The 19986-nt window shown below is 41.0% G+C and overlaps 1 protein-coding gene across 4 annotated transcripts in view; it reads right to left on the bottom strand.

The window, feature by feature from the left end:
• The window catches only part of GAREM1 (GRB2 associated regulator of MAPK1 subtype 1), a 223044-nt gene that overhangs the window by 169989 nt on the left and 33069 nt on the right, over nt 1–19986 (bottom strand). Inside the window, exon 1 of one of the 4 annotated variants that reach the window (XM_043443680.1) lies at nt 16430–16608. The exons of the other annotated variants lie outside the window; for them this stretch is intronic. The gene's annotated coding sequence lies outside the window, so the exon portion shown is untranslated. Of the gene's footprint in view, nt 1–16429; nt 16609–19986 lie in introns of those variants that run through there. 4 annotated transcript variants of the gene reach the window in all.

The following is a 19986-nucleotide window of genomic DNA, read 5'->3' as shown; positions in this document are numbered from 1 at the left end:
CTCCTCTGTCCATGGAATCCTCCAGGCAAGAATACTGGAGTCGGTTGCCATGCCCTCCTCCAGGGGATCTTCCTGACCCAGGGGTTGAACCTGTGTCTCCTGAGGCTTCTGCACTGCAGACAGATTCTGTACTGCTGAGTTACCTACTCAATTACAAAAAAATTCAGGTTTTCTTTAGCCTCCATTCTGGTGACAAAATACAAATCTCTCTCTTCAAAATAAGGTTGAAAAAAGTGAAAGTTTAGTCGCTCAGTCGTGTCCAACTCTTTGCGACCCCGTGGACTGTAGCCTACCAGGCTCCTCCATCCACGCGATTTTCCAGGCAAGAATACTGGAGCAGGTTGACATTTCCTTCTCCAGAGGATTTTCCTGACCCAGGGATCGAACCCAGATCTCCCACATCGTAGGCAGACCCTTTACTGTCTGAGCCACTGGGGAAGTCCACAGTGTATCATTAACCTACACTATGGAACCCAGACGGCTACTTACCCATGCATTCAGACAGTTTACAGGCCTCACACAAGCTCAACATCAGGGAAGCACACAGTCTTCACACTGCAAGGGGCACTGGGAATATCTAAACCCTATCTTATTCTTAAAGCATATTTAAGAAAGAAACCTAACTAGAAAAGAAGGCACAAAATCACTATGCTATTTTATACCTCAACACATGATTATTTCATAGGTTATTCCTGACTATAGAGTAGATGTTTATTAATAAGTAGAACTACATTTGAATGTCTCACAAAAGTACTTTCATGAGCTACAATCTATGATACAATAAACTTGAGATAGTTATGACACATGCCACTGAAATATATGTAGAAATATTATTAAAAATTTTGAGTGCTTTCTCCCTTTACTTATGATTATACACGAAGACACTAGGATGAGATCAAAGTCAAGGTCAAGAGACAGGAAGCAATCAGGGAAACATCCCAGGTTACAAATCAGTATTGCATGAATTTGGTTAAGACAAATCAATTTACCAGGGCCTGATACATTTCAAACCAACAAGAAAAAAAACTGGCATTAACTATATAGAGATATGAAGTATATATAATTGGATAAAACAATTTTCTCTCAGCATATACATTCAGATGGATGAACAAAATTTTAAAAATAAAGCTTTAAGCATGGCTTTATCCTGTTAATGTACATATAAATAGAACTTGTAAACATCAGATGTTTTACCCACTTTCCTGCGTGAAACATCCTTATAACATTCTCTTAATTCAGCATGTTGTCAAATAGTACTTATTAAGCAGTATTCTCAGTAAATGAAACAGAACAGCCCCTTGTTCTGTGTTGTAATTTGGCACAGACAACGTCCTCGCAGGCCAGCCTTCTGAAGGGTGTATCAGGGCTGTTCTAAAGAAAGATCACAACAGTAAGGCCCAAAAAAAGACACTTAAAATTCTGTGCCAGTCCCAATTTAGTGGCTGTGTTTGAGTAAAGTGTCAACCAAATCATCACCCGGCTCCTCCCTTCCACTACTTTCACCCCAATGGGATGGCTTACATCAATTAGTTACCACTGACTCATACAGTCCACTATCAATGTGCTTAGAATTTTCTATACATTCTGCTTTTAAACTATTAACTCAGTGGCTCCCACTCAAAAAAAAAAAAAAAAAAGAAGAACCTTCTCCATATTTAGTGATAGGAAACACAGTGACTTAACCAATTGGTTAAACTGTCATCATGGGACAAAAATCTTCTTTGGAGATTTTTCCCATTAACAACTGTGAAGATTTCCCTAGGAAGAGGGTTATTTATTTTTTTTAATTTATTTTGTGGCTATGTCACGCGGCATGCAGAATCTTAGTTCCCTGACCAGGGATCGAACCTGCCCCCACCAAGAGTGGAAGCACAGAGTCCTATCCACTGGACTGCCAGAGAAGTTCCCAAAGAGTTATTTTCAAATGTAATTCACTTTCTTTTTTTTTTTTATTTTTTATTTTTATTAGTTGGAGGCTAATTACTTCACAACATTTCAGTGGGTTTTGTCATACATTGATATGAATCAGCCATAGATTTACACTTATTCCCCATCCCGATCCCCCCTCCCACCTCCCTCTTCACCCGACTCCTCTGGGTCTTCCCAGTGCACCAGGCCCGAGCACTTGTCTCATGCATCCCACCTGGCTGGTGATCTGTGTTCACCATAGATAGTATACATTGCTGTTCTTTTGAAACATCCCACCCTCACATTCTCCCACAGAGTTCAAAAGTCTGTTCTGTATTTCTGTGTCTCTTTTTCTGTTTTGCATATAGGGTTATCATTACCATCTTTCTAAATTCCATATATATGTGTTAGTATGCTGTAATGTTCTTTATCTTTCTGGCTTACTTCACTCTGTATAATGGGCTCCAGTTTCATCCATCTCATTAGGACTGATTCAAATGAATTCTTTTTGACAGCTGAGTAATATTCCATGGTGTATATGTACCACAGCTTCCTTATCCATTCATCTGCTGATGGGCATCTAGGTTGCTTCCATGTCCTGGCTATTATAAACAGTGCTGCAATGAACATTGGGGTGCACGTGTCTCTTTCAGATCTGATTGAGACAAACAGTGATTCCAAGTATATATGATACACATCGAGGTGGGGCCACCTCCCTCAGCAGTCTGCTGATCACTCAGGTCTGAGAGTCTTTAGTGGCTACAAGAATTCATTCTGTGCTCTGTATCATCTTGTAATCTGGAGCAGATAAAGAAGAGAGACGGGCATGAAGAATCAAGAAATAAAAAAAAAAAAAAAGAATCAAGAAATACAAGATGGTACAAGATTTTAAACTGCTACACCTGCAGCTGAGATTTTAAGTCCACACAAGTTCAGTGACAGTGTGTGTCTGACCTCAAAAGAACACAGCCAAACAGTCAAGGACTCAAGAAGTCTAGTCCAGTCAAAGACACATGGGCCAGCTACCCTGACCAGAGATTTCACGCCTTGGTCTTCTCCTCAAGGAGTCATTCTTTTTATCTAGCTTATGTCTCTCTGGAACCATGCCCCTTCCTTCAGTTCTCAGTGAGAAAGGAAACGGCTGCTCAGTATCCTTCTCATGACAACCCTTCACATATGCGAAGACTTATTAAGTGGCCTCTTGAACTTCTCTTCAAACGAAAGATTCACAACTCCTTCACCCCTTCCTCATGGGCCTTATTTTTTATAGTCCTTTGGGTCTTGCTATCGCTCTTCTCTGGATCCTTTCCAGTTTTCTTTCTTTAGTTCTAGAGCCCGAAAGAGAAAATAAAACATTCTGCTAAAGGCCTGGGGGCAACAGTGAGCAAAGCAGCATGATTTCGCTTTTCTTAAAAACTGTATACTCTTACTGATACTAAAATGTGCATCTCAGGATCTAAGGTAAAGTGTTAGTAGCTCAATCATGCCCCACTCTTTGCGACCCCATGGACTGCAGCCCACCAGGCTCCTCTGTCCATGGCATTTCCCAGGTAAGAATACTGGAGTGGGTTGCCATTTCCTTCTCTAGAGGATCTTCCCAACCCAGAGGTCGAAACCAGGTCTCCTGCACTGCAGGCAGATTCTTTACCGACTGAGCTACGAGGGAAGCCCTGGTCAAATACACGGGTGACAGCAATTCTCGCTTCAATTTCATCTTCACTTTGTTGTATGTGGGTTTGCTCTTTCAGTTATGTCTTCTATTGCACGTATGTTGAGTTTCAGTCTTCAAATGCGTTATGACTTAATTCTACAGGAATTCCTCTTTTTGATTCTATTTAGAGCTTTCACAGTGTAATCAACTCTATCAATTCAACATGACCTGAATAGCTAGTAAGTTTGCCACTTATTTTATCAGTTCACTCCTATGCTTGAATTTCCCTCACTGCCCCAGCTTCCTAAGATAGCTTCTGGGAGCTCCACGTTTAGAAGCCATATTCCACTGCAAAGCAGTAAAATGGATATCAATGTAACTAGATAGGAGCTTTTCATTGATGAAGTTACATTTTATAAGAAACACATGTCATCTAAAAATTAACAGAAACTACCATTAAGTAACCAGCAATGAACTTCCAGGAACTGTGTTAAGTATTGTTTTTAAAGGTCAATAGCTCTGTCAGTGGGATTGGGGGGAGGGAGGTTGGGAGGAGGTCCAAGAGGGACGGGATATATGTATACATGGAGCTGATTCACTTCATTGTACAGCAGAGACTAACACAATACTCTAAAGCAATCATACTCCAATTTTTAAAAAACAAAATTTTTTTTAAAAAAAAGGTCAAAAACTCTACAAACTCTTTCCCCCACATTTACAGAATGGAAAAACAACAGCTCTGAGAGGTGAAATGATTAGCCAAAGATCACTCTGTTAATAAATGACAGAGCTGGAGAGAGAGAGGATAGTGCTTGACCGCAGTAACATCTAAGGTAGCTGTGGTCGGGGTATAACGCCACTACCATCAGAAGTATGGATAGAAAACCTGGCAGATGCAACACGCTTACCACCCACAACCACACATGCAAACTTCTACTCCAAAGGACTGTATCACTTTACTCTGTCATGACACAAAGATTAAAGCCAGGCATATGGAAATAAGTGATACTCTGCACTGAAATTAAGCATCTGACTTTAGAGGGAAAACACTGGCATTAATCTGAGAATGAAAATGACTCATAAATATTTCCTATTTTCTTCCAACCATAAAAAAAAAGTGACCTTTCAAAAATGCCACATCATTTACTAACATATTAAAGCTATATTTTATAAATCTGAAAGTTAAATTTCTTAGGTCTCAGAAATGTGCCAACACACAAAAGTATGAAGAAAGTGAGGGAAGAGGTTTAGTGTAATTTCAGATAAACTGAGTAAGAGAACATGACTATATGTGGAGGGAAAGCGTGTATATAGAGAGTTCTAAAAAGGGTGATGGGTCATGTTAGAGCAAAGGGAAGTCATCCATTTAAAAAAATAAAATGTCATTAGAAATGCAGTGATTTTTGAGATACAGAGCAGCCACATGGAGGAAAACTGTTAGAACGTTATGATAGCTTGCAAAGGAACATGGTTGAAAAGCTTACTATATTTTCAAGTTTGATAAATTGTGTAACCTTCCTAAAGGTCACACACCATTACAGGCTTTAATTATAATAAGCTGGCAAGTTTAAACACTGTATTGTAATAGATCACTTTAGGGGGTTCTGTCTAGATTAATACTTAACCATTACATATCACTCATTTCCCACAGAGAAGGAACCCCAGACAGAACATTTGGACTACATGCCCGAATTCCTGGACACAGCTGATTGGCTCAAGGGTGGGCAAGATGAGCCACTAAGATCATTTTCCATCTTTTCAGTTCCTTGTTTCATCCTCTGTGGCCTTCTTGCCCTTGCATTTCATAACACTCCAATATTCTTTCCTGATTAGGCAGCTTGAGTTTGTTTTTATTGTCTGCAGAGCCCCTGCAAAAATTCATATCTTCAAAAGCATTTATGGAATGGATTTTATGTTTCTCGGTGTACTGCCCCTTTCCCTGAACAGATAACTCTCTAAAAATGAAACCTATCATCACTTCCTTCACTACCAGGGGGTAAAAAAAAAAGGACAAGGTAAATGTTGGAGATCTCAAATCTACTGCTGATATTACAGCTTATTATCTCCATCAAAGAATGAAGGGAGATGACCCAGTTCAAATTTGTATTCACTGTTAGGCTTTTTGTATCTCAGTAACAAGTTAATTCAAACTGTGTATCATTCTGTACTAGCTATTGGAAATTCACTCTTCTTCAATCTCCCCAGTGATGTTCTAAATCATTTGAGTGACATTAACACCAATGATCTACCACTTGGGATTATTTCTATCATGTGAATCAAATATACATAGTTCGTAAGACAACATCAGCATTGAGCATAATAATGCTCACCTCTCAGAGCCACTGTCACCAGCACTCAATAACCAGGCCTGAAGCCTTCCTTCACAAAACAAAAGCCCTTCTGCAAAGGCAGCCACGGTCCCCTCACATGGAGAGGCTGCACACCATTCTGAATTCTGGTGCTGCCAAGATATTTCTGAGTTTCACAGTGCAGTACTGTCAAATCCTAAAAGTGATTCCAAGCTGAGACAAGCCAGAGAGCACTTCAGTTTGCCGGCTGTGTTTCCGGCTCCGGTTCTTGACAACATTTTAATCTACATGGATAAAAGACACTTTACTTCTTTAATGAAAAGCACTGATCCAAATAGCCTTTCCAGCTCACCCCCTTCCTGATGCAGGGGGAAAATGACATTCTTTAATCTTTACTGTCATTAGCCTAGAGTATACACATAAAAAACAAAAATAAGCTAAATACTTGGCTACTTTCTATACTCCACGGGTCACAAAAGAGTCAGAAATGACTGAGTGACCAAACAACTTTCTATACCTCAAAGATTGGTGAACACATTCAAAAAAGACCAGAAATCATGGTTTGTCACACACAATCCAGTAAGGTGAAATCCAGTCACATGTTACCACATCCAGTCCTGATATAGTAAAGATTTGGTTTCCAACAGCATGTCACAGTAGTATTACATCTTCATGTGAACTCTAAAACACCATGGATGTTACAGGAAGTTTCAAGAAGCCAGCCTTGTCTTTTTCTGTTAGCAAACGCATTATAGGTCAACCGTCCTGGCATAATCACCAATCAAGCCCCAGAATACTGTTTACATGTCAGTCTTTATGACATTACTGCTGTGAGCATAGACAACAGCGCTGCTGAGTGAAATCAAAGTGAGAGGAGACTGGTAACTGGGAGAAACAAGTGACACGGAAGCACAGCTCTACATGCGCTCAGACCCAGAAAACAGACCAAAGGCAGTCACGCTGGAGTGTGCCGGTGTCTCAGAGTATCTTAAAGACGTGAAACCTAACCTTCAAAACGGTGTTTTATCAACTGAGTCCGACTATACTATAGGTGGACTGTGCACATAAATACACTGACGGGGATGGAAGGAGCTGACACTAGTAGGTTTGAAACCCATGTTTGTAACTTGCTATTTTCATGTTAAAGAATAAAAGACTTGTACACAAATACTGTACACTCATTGCTAAACTTGTTTTTCCGTAGAAATGTGGGTTCAGAAACCTCTCTCTCTCCAAGCCTCAAAACACACACACACACACACACACACACACACCTTCTCTTTCTCTCTGTCTTTCTGGCTGAACAAATCAGCAAATACATTGAACACAAGGGTACGTCAACCTGGCTGGCACCCTCAAGGGAGCCACAGCCTTTCTAGATTCTTTCAAGATTCCAGATAAGATACGGTAAGAAATGCCACCATCTCTTGACTGAATGCAATCACAAACCCCAGACAGAATGCACGGTGTTAAGACTCTAAAATCTCTGAAAAGCAAGTGGAAAGCAGGCAGATTAGTGAAGGGGACGAGAAGCTGGCACAGCAAAACACCGGCGTCTTCAAGCAGTCCGGTAGCACTGGTGTCAGGAGATGGGTGAGTCCCTAAGACTCTGAGGGGGTGAATCCTCTCCAACCAGGGAAGTGGTGGTCCCAAGAGGATGGGCAAAGCACTGTTGCTTAAAAAAGAAAAAAAAAAAGTACTTATTTTACTGGAGCATAATTGCTTTCAAAATTGTGTTAGCCTCTGCTGTATAACAAAGTGAATCAGCTGTACATATACACATATCCCCTCCTTCCCGAGCCTCCCTCCTTCCCACCCCCATCCCACCCCGCTAGGTCATCACAGAGCACTGAGCTGAGCTCCCTGCGCTACCCAGCAGCTTCCCACTAGCTATGTATTGTACATATGATGGAGTATATATTGTCAACGCTATTCTCTCAATTCATCCCACCCCACTCCCGCTCCACCCGCCATGTCCACAAGTCTGCTCTCTACCATAGCTTTTTTGTCTCTCTGTCCTCCTGCAACGTAGTCCTGGACACAAATGCAACTGCAGGACGAGCAGGGCAGAAAGGAAAAACACAGAGCTTTGACTTCTTGGCTAGAAGATTGGACAGGGAGCACCAAGAAACCAGAAAATGCTAGTAGAATCACAAAGAAAAGGGAGCTCAAGAGAGAAATTGCACAAAACTGTACAGGACTCCTGGGCTCACCTCCAAGCTGCACATGGTTCTGACATTCAACAACCTACCAAACACTTCGGGCATTAACTGCAGTGTAGACCAGTGCCCAGACCCAGACTGGCTACAGGGTGGGGCACAAGAAAGTCAGACCCAATCAGCACTGCAAAAGGCTGTGAAAACTAAACTGACACTGGAACTATCGCCTTCTAAGCAGATTGCAACTTGTAACCTAGACCTAACCTGTTGAATGAATGTTAACACAAAGTAAGACACAAATCAATTTTCTGTTTAAAATTTAAACAAGACCTCAAGACTCTGAATTTCATAACAGGATATTCAACATGTCCCACCTAAGAACCAAAACTACATGGCATACAAACAACCAGGAAAATATTAACTTGGAAGAGACAAACACCAACCCAAATACTGGAATTATGAGACAAAGACTTTAAAGCTTCTGTTACAACTATGGTTTAAGAAGTAACAGTGAACACTCATAAAATGAATAGATTAAAAGGTCTCTCTCCCAAATCCGGAAATATAAAGGAGCAAACAAACATTTTAGAACTGGAAAATACAACAACTAAAATGAAATTTTAAGTGATGGAGTCTATCAGTTCAGTTCAGTTGCTCAGTCGTGTCCGACTCTTTGCGACCCCATGAACCGCAGCAGGCCAGGCCTCCCTGTCCATCACTAACTCCCGGAGTTCACCCAAACCCATGTCCATTGAGTCAGCGATGCCATCCAACTATCTCATCCTCTGTCGTCTCCTTCTCCTCCTGCCCTCAATCTTTCCCAGCAGCAGGGTCTTTTCAAATGAGTCAGCTCTTTGCATGAGGTGGCCAAAGTATTGGAGTTTCAGCTTCAGCATCAGTCCTTCCAATGAACACCCAGGACTGATCTCCTTTAGGATGGACTGGTTGGATCTCCTTGCAGTCCAAGGGACTCTCAAGAGTCTTCTCCAATACCACAGTTCAAAAGCATCAATTCTTCTGCACTCAGCTTTCTTTATAGTCCAACTCTCACATGCATACATGACTACTGGAAAAAACATAGCCTTGACTAGACAGACCTTTGTTGGCAAAGTAATGTCTCTGCTTTTTAACATGCTGTCTAGGTTGGTCATAACTCTCCTTCCAAGGAGTAAGCGTCTTTTTATTTCATGGCTGCAATCACTATCTGCAGTGATTTTGGAGCCCAGAAAAATAAAGTCAGTCACTGTTTCCCCATCTATTTCCCATGAAGTGATGGGACTGGATGCCATGATCTTAGTTTTCTGAACATTGAGCTTTAGGTCAACTTTTTCACTCTCCTCTTTCATCAGGGTAGAATTCATAGAGGAAAACATCATTTGTAGATAAAATCAATAGAAATTATCCAATGGAAAGAAAAAAGACAAAAAACCCTGACCAGGTCCTCAGGATTCCATGAGAATATACCAAAAGGTCTAACATTCATGTTATCAGAGTCCCACAAGAAGAGAAAGAGCATGTGCTGAAAAATAGGTTTGAAAAAATAATGGCTGCAAGCTTTGAAACCTGGTAGATACAAATGTACAGATTCAAAAATCTCAGCCAACAGACTGAACAAACTCAAAGAAATCCAGGCTCTGACACACTATGAAACTGCTAAACATGGAAGACAGAGACAAAAGTCCTGAAAGCAGAACTACTATAGTGATCTGCTGCCTCAGAAAACAGTGAAGTGACTGCTGACTTTTCATTAGAAACTGTGGAGGCCAGAAAGAAGTAGAACATTTTTCAAGTCCTGAAAGAAAAGAACGATCATCCAGTGAAAATAGCCTTAACAAATGAAAGTGAGATAAAGACATTCTCAGATGAAGAAAAACTAAGGGAAAATTTGTTGGCCAGAAGATTTACTCAAAAAAACCCAAAAAACAAAAACTGCTAAAGACAGTTCTTCAAACAAGAGAAATGGTACCAGAAAGAAGCATCAGTAATTAAGAATAGCAACAGAAATGGTGAATATCAAAATATAATACACTATCCTTTTCCTCTTAATTCCCATAAAATATGTATGGTGGTTAAAAGCAAAAATTATAACAATGTCTTTCGGGATTTTCAGTGTATATGGGATGCTAATGAAGCAGTGAGTAGAAGGATATTTAGAACATGAAATGCTTGTACTATAAAAGTAGAAAGGTCTAAAATCAGCAATCTATGTTTCAACCTTAATAACTAGAAAAAGCAGAGAGAGATAAACCCAAAGCAGTCAGAAGGAAGGTAGTAAGAGCAGAAATTTTTAAAATGTTAAAAAGAGGAAATAAAAGCAGAAATCAATGAAATTAAAAACAGAAAAATAGAGAAAAAAATCAATCAAACCTAAAGCTTAGTTCTTGGGGAAAAAAAATCAATAAAATTGATAAATCTCTAGCCAGGCTGACAAAGAAAAGAAGAGAGAGAAAAAAAATTATCAGCAACAGAGGAGTAGGGCTATCAATAAGACCTAGTAGGCATGAAAAGGAAAACAAAGTAGAACATAATTTACAGGTGTGAATTCAACAATGTAGACAAAATGGAATAATTTCTCAAAAATCCAAACTACCAAAACTCACTGAAAGAAAAAAACAGATAACCTGAACAGTCTTCTTTTAAAGAAGTTAAAGCTGTAGTTAGAAAACCTACCCCCAAAAGAAGTCTCAAAGGCCAAATCACTGCCAAATTTTACCAAACATTAAAAAAAAAAAAAAAAAAAAAAATTCTACATTCCTTCTAGAAAGCAGAAGACAGTTACTCCCAAACTCATTCTGTGAAGTCAAAATTACTTTAACCAACAAAGACAGCTCAAGAGAAGAAAATTACATCAATATTCCCCTCATATACCTCAAAAGGTAAAAATCCTCAGCAAAACGTTAAATTAATAGTAATATACCACTTCCACCAGGAGTTCATCCTGAGAGTTCACAGCAAGATTAATATCTGAAGCCAACTAATGTAATTTACCACATTAATAAAATAAAAACATAATCCACATACGATCACTTTCAGTTGATACAGAAAAAGCATTTCACAAAATACAACACCCACTCATGATAAAAAAAAAAAAACTTCAAGCAATGAAGAGAATCTTTCTAATCCGATAAAGGAAATTACAAAAAAAAATTCAAAGCTAACATCACACATCATGGTAAAAGAATAAATGTTTTCCCTGTAAGATCAAGAACAAAGTAAGGATATCCATTTGTCTATTTCCAACATAATACTATTTACAACAGTTGCAAAGGAAGAAAGAAAAACTTATGTATAAATCAAACAAACAGGTACAGGTATGTTTCTGTACGCTGAAAACTAGAAAACCTTTGAAAGAAATCAAAAGATGTAAATAAATGGAGAGAAAGCATGTTCATGGATGGGAAGACTCATTATACTCAGTAATATCAATTCTCCCCAAAATTATTTACAGATTTAATACAACTTCAACCAAAATCCTGGCAGGAGTTTTCCTGGTAAATACAGACAATCAGATTCTAATACTTATAGGGAAGGACAAAGGAACTGGAATAGTCAAAACAATTTGAGTAAGACAAAGAAAGTCAGAGGACTCAAACCGGTTGATTTGAAGACTCACTATAATCAAGACGGTGTGGTATTTGTGAATGCACAGACACAAAGATCAATGCAACAGAACAGAGAATCCAAAAATAGACCCACACAGATATGGTCAATTGGTTTTTGTTACTGAAAGTCAGTCTCTTACTGCTGGAAAAAGAAGTTAAAAATAAGCAAAGGAGGAAGGTTGAAATGAACCTTGTGCTAGATACGAATCCAAGGTTATATATATAGTATGAGCCCTCCAGTTCATATACAGAGAGATATAGAGACGTGTGTGTGTATACATGTGTTAGTTTACATACACATACTCCCTAACTTTGTCTGCAGAGAGGCCTACAAGCAGTGACACTCCAGTAGAATAAACATAACCTTTATTAAAAGGAATTGGGGCTCCTTGGAGAAGTGAAGCCCGAGGCAAGGAAAACAGAAAATGAGCCTGGAACATCCTGTAGTGTCAGAAAGTAAGAAAGGGGGCTTTTAAAAAAGAGATGGAGGCACACTGCTGAAGGACACAGAAACCGCCATGAGGAACTCCCTGAGGCCAAAGCTGGAACAATTTGAGCCACTAAGGAAATAAAGATAATGTTAAATTATAACCCAAAGGATAAAATTAATATCCATGCTTTCATTCTGATATAAATGATAATTAGTAAGTAAACATGAGAAGACAAATCTTCCTTGTAGAAGAATTCTAATTCAAAATGTAGACAGAATGAATGAAAAAGAAAATGATTATTAGCAAACCCTGCAACATTACTGCAGGCAAGATCCACAGATGAATGCTAAAATGAGTGGGCAAAAGTTAAGGAGAAACAGGACTTCCTTGGTGGTGCAGTGGATAAGAATCTGCCTGCCAATGCCAGGGCCATAGGTTCGATCCCTGGTCTGGGAAAATTCCACATGCTGCAGAGTAACCAAGCCTGTGCGCTGCAACTACTGAAGACCACATGCCTAGAGTCTGTGTTCTACAATGAGAGAAGCCATTGCAAGAGAAGGCCGAACTCCACAACGAAAAGCAGCCCCCTCTGCCAGCAACTAGAGAAAGCTCACGCAAAGCAGCAGAGACCCAGTACAGCCAAAAAAAAAAAAAGTTATTAAAAAAAAGTTAAGGAGGAACCTTTGATGAGGGTGAAAGAAGGGAGTCAAAAAGTTAAGATTCAACACACACAATACTAAGATCATGGCATCCAGTCCTGTCGCATGCAAGTGTGCTGAGTCACTTCAGTCATGTCCGGCTCTTTGCAACACTATGGACTGTAGCCCATCAGGCTCCTCTGATGGAGGAGGATTCTCCAGGCAAGAATACTGGAGTGGGCTGCTGCGCCCTCCTCCAGGGGATCTTCCCGACCCAGGGATCGAACCCGTGTCTCTTAGGTCTTCTGCACTGGCAGGCAGGTTCTTTACCACTAGTGCCACCTGGGAAGCCCCGGATCCCATCACTTCACAGCAAACAGAAGGGGAAAAAGTGGGAGCGCTGATAAATTTTATTTTCTTGGGCTGCACAATCACTGCAGAAGGTGACTGAAGCCACGAAATTAAAAGAAGCTTGCTCCTTGGAAGAAAAGCAATGACAAATCTAGACAGCATATTAAAAAGCAGAGACACCACTTTGCTAACAAAAGTCCGATAGTCAAAGCTGTGGTTTTTGCAGTAGTCATGTGCAGATGTGAGAGGTGGACCATAAAGAAGGCTGAGCACCCAAGAACAGATGCCTTTCGAACTGCCGTGCTGGAGGACACTCTTGAGAGTCCCTTGGACAGTAAGATCAAATCAGTCAATCCTAAAGGAAATCAACCTTGAATATTCATTGGAAGGACTGATGCTGAAGACCCAGTACTTTGGCCACCTGATGTGAAGAGCCAACTCACCGGAAAAGACCCTGATGCTGGGAAAGACTGAAGGCAAAAGGAAAAGGCAGCAGCAGAGGATGAGATGGTTAGATAGCATTACCAACTCAATGGACATGAACTTGAGCAAACTCCGAGAGATGGTGGAGGACAGGGAAGCCTGGGTGTTGCAGTCCATGGGGTCGCAAAGAGTCAGACATGACTTAGCAACTGAATAGCAACAACTATGATTTTTAGGGAAAGATGAGTTAAGGGGATATGGGAACTCATGATACTAGTTTTGTAATTCCTGCAAATCTAAAATTATTTCAGAATACAAAATCAAAAAGTAAAGCAAACATATTCTAACATTATTAAACCGGTTTTCTGAAAACTAGGCCATTTTTGTCTTCAGAAACGTTATACATGGTGGGTAGGTTTACAGAATATTCCACAGACTATTTAACCAATAATGTGGGATTCTTTTCATAACAGGAGAAATCAGTGTAGAAATCAATGGCAGCAATTAAACAAAAATAATGACATAAAATAAAAACTTGGTTTTTTAAAACAGTTATTACATGAGGAAAAGCAAGCAGGCTTTGAAAAGGAGAAAGATGTTACTTACTTCATGAAATTAGAGTCACTATGCCTAATTTCACAAAGGAACATGAAAAAGGGTGAAAGACAGGTGTGAGGAATAGTCAGGTTTGAATTCCTGGAGTGTGCCAGGAGCAGTTTTAGGTCTTTTCCTGCATGATCTTAACTAATCTTTATTACCTTGTGAGGGAGGTCAATAGCCCTGTTTTACAAGTGAAAACATCATCACTGAGGTCTCACAGCTAGTTAAGCAGCAGAATTGAGCGTCCATCTCAGGTCTGAATAAGATCCATGTTTCTTTCTCTGTATTTACTGCCTTTTTAAGAAAACTGAGTCATTCTCCTCAGATAAACGGCACAACTTTAGAGGCTGAGAAGAACAGAGAAATGCACCAAAGGGAGTGAGTGTGATAAGGGAAAGAAAGAAAGAAGGCAGAACTAATTAAGTCATCAAATGATAAAGCAAAGTGCTGGTAGAAGAGGTTTAGACCTGTATTCTCCACGCAAGAATTTCAGGGTGGGGAGGGACGTATTAAGAGCTGCCGTGCAGAACTAGCCCCCAGCAGAGCTGTTCTCTTGAGAGCCTCGAAAGGTCAAGGAAGTTACGGAGAACAGCACAGAATACAGAGCCACCACAGCTTTCCACTGCGGTCCTCACTGTAGCTCTGCCTTACTATTCATTTAGATGAACGTGTGTAAAGCTGTCAGTGTTTTAAACCCAGTGATTCACAAGCAAGAAAATTAACTATTACATGAAAAGGACTCCTATCTACATCTTTCTAACGTAAAAGAAACATTCCAAATTAACCGCTGGAACATAAATTCTGAGTAAGAACAAGGCCTCTTTTTGTAGCCAATTATCAATGTCCTCTCTCATTCAACCTGATGAAGCCGCTTAAATCAGATGTCATTTCTGTAACTTCAAGCAGCTTCATTATCAGGACTGCTTACATGCATCCCACTATTCATTCCAAGAGTTTGTCTTGAATTCTATTTCTAGATTAACACAAAGCAGGTTCAAGAAAAATACATTATCCTGATTAGATTTAAAACTAAAAAGAAAACCTCAAATATAAGAGGTTTATTTATTCTGAAAATGTAATTGTGAGGTACTGAGGGGGCAGAGATTTCGAAGACAGACAGATTCAAATCCGAGTTTCCTCACTGACTTTAAAAGTTACCATGGAATTAACCGAGAAATGCCATGTCTAGCTGTCAATCCTGCCTCGGCAACACAGGGAGCCCTTCCTCTATGGGTTAAGAGAAAGTCACGGTATCACGTGGCTCTTCCTGTCACACATGGATTTTAAGCCATTATAATGATACAGGATAATTACAATGACAAAAGGGACAGCTGGGAAACAAACAAGTTTAACCAAAGTGATGTGTTATGGTTAAAATAGCACCAGACAGAGCCGGAGACAGGGGTTTCAGTTCTATTTCGACCATTACTCAGCCAGGGACCTGGAGACAAGACGTAACCTCCAGTTCTTGGCTCCTCCCATGACATCACACGATGCGGACACGGTGGGACTACCCTGGAGCTTCCTTCTAGCCCCTGGGTTTTGTTACGTGGTCCTGGGGACCTGATAAAGAGCTAGAGAGCTGAGTGAGACCACGTGTAAGGGGATGAAAACTGTCTGCCGTTAGTCCTACATGGAAAGGCAGAAGGTGAAGGCAACTCTAGCCTTTACAAATGTTCAACACACGATCCCAAGCTCTCTGGGGTCTAAAACTCCACAACCAGAGATGCTGGTAGAAGCTGCCTTTCTAGACTGTTTAGAAGTAAAGAAGAAACTGAAAGCCTGGGATGATGAACGTCAAGGATGACGATTACATCTTGAAACAGGCTACCAGGATGAATGACCCTGGAGCCAAGGCCATCCTGCCTTCAGATGCAGGGACAAATTACCTACCGATAAACAGAAACGAGGGGGTTTTCAAACACCAGAAAATGGGACCAAAAATGAGCCTTTAGTCACTGCGTCTACTTCCTTTTTTAAAATCCAATACAAATAATTCAAACAGGTGTTTTAAAGAATGTTTCAGTTTTAACTTACTTGGGAAAAAGTGTTTTTATTCCATTCCTGTGCTCTTTATGGAGCACCTGATGCGAAGAACTGATTCACTGGAAAAGACCCAACTGCGGGGAAAGACTGAAGGCAGGAGGAGAAGCAGATGATAGAGGATGAGATGGTTGGATGGCAATACCAACTCGATGGACATGAGTTTAGGCAAACTCCAGGAGTTGGTGATGGACAGGGAAGCCTGGCGTGTAATTGTGAGGTACTGTGCAGTCCATGGGGTTGCAAAAAGTCAGACACGACTGAGCGACTGAACTGAACTCCTTACATCATTAAACCAAGCAAACTGAGCTTACCTTTATGCAATGTTTATTACCCTCATGTTTCATCCAAAGTGAATTGGACTAGTCTCTTCACAATGATGAACTGATAGCCAATAGCTCAGAATAGGGGCTTCCCAAGTGGTGCTAGTGTCAAAAGTCCATCTGTCGAAGCAAGAGATTTGGGTTTGATCCCAGGGTTGAGAAGATTTCCTGGAGAAGGAAGTGGCAACCCACCCCAGTATTCTTGCCTGGAGAATCCCATGGACAGAAGACCCTGGCAGGATACAGTCCATGGGGCTACAAAGAGTCAGACATGACTGAGCGACTGAGCACACACATAGCTCAGAATAACCAAAATCCACACTAAAGCCTAGAATAAAAACAATAAATTGAACTACTGTTCCCACCAAAAACATGAGACACTCAACATGTATAGTGCGCCCCCCCCCCATTTCTATATTCTTTCTTTTTCACTTGGAAAGGAATGAACTTCAGCTGCCATTTCAACTCTCAGAGAAAAATAGGAAAGGGAGAAGGCCTATAACATACAACTAAACGAGAGACAAAAATAAACATGCTTTATCTGGCAGAGAAAGTGTGTTTGCTCTGATCTAACCCTCAGCTCACAAGCAAACTAGCAGCCTTGGGACAGCCACCAGCCCTGTGAATTTATGGCTTCGGTCCATGAACTTCCTTCCACAAGGTCTTGCTAAGCCCTCACACTTTCCTCACCTTGGCGGGGTGCCTGGTTCCCATGATGACAGCTAGCACTTCTCCACACGGCCCCCCCGGCCCTGGAGGCAGCTGAACCCCTTATCAGACTGACCCTTCCCCTCAGGGAGCTATGAATCTCACAAACTGTGCTGAGAAAGGGGGGTCAGAAACAGAAGACAGACCCCATTCTCTCCTGACCCTGGAACTACAGAGTGTCAAGAACAAAAGCTTGTCAAGTCCTCATCCTGATAAATGACACTGAAACACGAAAACCAGGAACTGACTTTGGCTGATTTATAAGTTTATGATGGAACTTAACTTTTACTTTTATCTCTGGGCACTTACCTAACTGCTGAATCTCAGTTTTCTTATCTGTAAGATGAAAACTGTAACAATACTACCTCCCAAGGTTGCTTTGACGATAGACATATGGCTGCCAAAAAAGATTTTAAAGTGATGATGGTTGAAATAAGCATTGATCTTCTCAAGATGAATAACCTGGGGGCCTCGTATCCCCCATGCAAGAGTTTCAGGGTTAGAGGATGGAAAGAGAAGCAGGACATTGTCTTTGACTTCTGCCCCCACCCTGATGAGTAAGAGTGACTCATTTCAATAAGGACTCTTGGTGGGGAGCATGTGTTGTTTGGAAAAGGTCCCCATCTGATCCCTGTTCCCATCCCCACCCCTGCTTTAGATAAAGGTGCGATATCTAATTGTGACTGAGTTTTACTGACTTTACTGGGCTAGCACTGTTATTTGAAAGATTAAGAGCTGAAGCTACAACACTGCAGAGGGTTCTCCTAACTGCTTCTCTAGTAGAGAGAGAACAAAACTCAGGTGGGAAGCTTTGCCAGGCACTGGGTGGCAGGTTACAGAATTCCCAAGCCCATTTGCTCTGCTCTGTTACAGAGCAGAGCTGGGGGTTACAACTGGGGCTTTCCAGGTGGCTCAGTGGTAAAAAAAAAAAATCTGCCTGCCAACGCAGGAGATGTAGGAGGTGCAGGTTCGATCCCTGGGTCGGAAAGGTCCCCTGCAGAAGGGAATGGCAACCCACTCCAGTGTTTTTGCCTGGAGATTCCCATGGACAGAGGAACCTGGCAGGCTATAGTCCATGGGGTTGCAAAATACTGGACACGACTGAGAACACACACATGGGGGGGGCGGGGTAGTTACAACTTCTGTATTTAACATGAGGAGTTGTAAAGACATGAAGTTGAGTTCTCCACCCTCCCACCCCCCTGCCCAGAGAACACGGAGGAAGAAGGTAGAAGTACTCGAGTAATAGAGCCTTGGTTCTGCTCCAGGCTGACTACAAATAAGCATGGAACTGGCTCACCCATCAAGCACCCAAAGCGGAAATCTGTAAAGGAGAAAGCCCATGATTGCTTAAGTAAAAGTACTTCTGATAAGAATGCTTTGGAAGATTTCTCCAGTCCTATAAAACCTCCGAAACTGAAGAAGGCTCAGCAGATTTACATCCTGTGGGTTGGGCCTGATTCTGGGCCACTTCTGGACCAAACGATATTGAAGCAGCAATGGTTTAAAGGCACGATAGAAATTAATTCACTACAGCAAAAGACTCTGAGGTGGAAACTATCCTTTTTTTGGGGGGGGATGAAGAAAATGGGGCACAGAGAAGTACCTTGCTGAAGCGCACACAGCTTGCATGTGACTGTAACGGGCTTCTGGCACTTCTCCACATCATGAGACATTCTAGCTTCAGATCCCAGGACTGCTGCTATTTCCTATTAAACTGTCCAGAGTGAATTCACCAACCAGCCATACATAACACTGGAAAGAGTACACTGCCGGTTTCCTTGTTATCATTACTCATAATTAGCATAAGCACATTCTGGAGATAAAATGATGAACCCCAGCAAAGGTGATGAACTTAAGAAGTCTGGGCTTTTGATTTTTTTCTTTCTCTAATATTACAACACCACAATTTGACTCTACCCTGCTTCTCCAAGCTTGGCCTGCATCTCACCATCACTGCTGCCTAGGTGGTGGTTCTGATGTCTGCTCATTTCCTGTGCATACACGCATTAGAAGCTGTAGTTTCAAAGATCCTAGAGACAACGGTAGAGCATTCCTAAGAGATGATGCCCAACAACGCTCTCTACACAGAGGCCCGTACTGTGTGGGAAAGCACAGACATCTACAGCTAGTGGCAAAATGAGGCCAAAGGGTTCCGCTTGGAATGTAAAGAAGACTGAGAAATACCCTAATTTGTTTCACATATATTTCCTTGTTTCTATGGCCCAAGAATGAAAAAAATCTATAAGTAATCTCAAAGAATATAACTTACTCTTTACTTACTTTATACAAGTATAAAATAAAATTGTAGGTGATAAACAGCACTGTTCCACTTTATTTGGCATTTGTTTTCTTAGCTATATATATAAAACAATACTGCCTTTTAGTTGATAATTTTGTAAGATTCAATGACATACCGAATCAGAATCATAACTAGCAGAAGCTGTCTCAGAGGAACTTCACTGGTGGTCCAGTAGTTAAGACTTCACCTTCCAATGCAGTGGGTGTGGGTTTGATTCCTTGTGGGGAAGCTAAGATCCCACATGCTCTGGGGCCAAAAAACCAAAACATAAAACCGAGGCAATATTGTAATAAGTGCAATAAAGGCTTTAAAATTGGTCTACATCAGAAGCTGTTTCAGAGACTTAAAAAGACATTAGGATCCCAGTTCCTACAGTATCTTTGAAAGAGAAAAAGATCCTCTGAGGAAGCCTAGAGGTGCAGAAGCAAGTCTTCAGGTAACATGCATTTTGTTGTTTAGTTGCTAAGTCATATCCGCCTCTTTTGCGACTCCATGAACTATAGCCCACCAGGCTCTGCTGTCCATGGGATTTCCCAGG

The sequence above is a fragment of the Cervus canadensis genome, chromosome 23, assembly GCF_019320065.1.
Source record: "Cervus canadensis isolate Bull #8, Minnesota chromosome 23, ASM1932006v1, whole genome shotgun sequence".
NCBI lineage: Eukaryota > Metazoa > Chordata > Mammalia > Artiodactyla > Cervidae > Cervus > Cervus canadensis.
The sequence above is the reverse complement of the archived record's forward strand: the minus strand, read 5'-3'. Positions and strand labels throughout refer to the sequence as shown.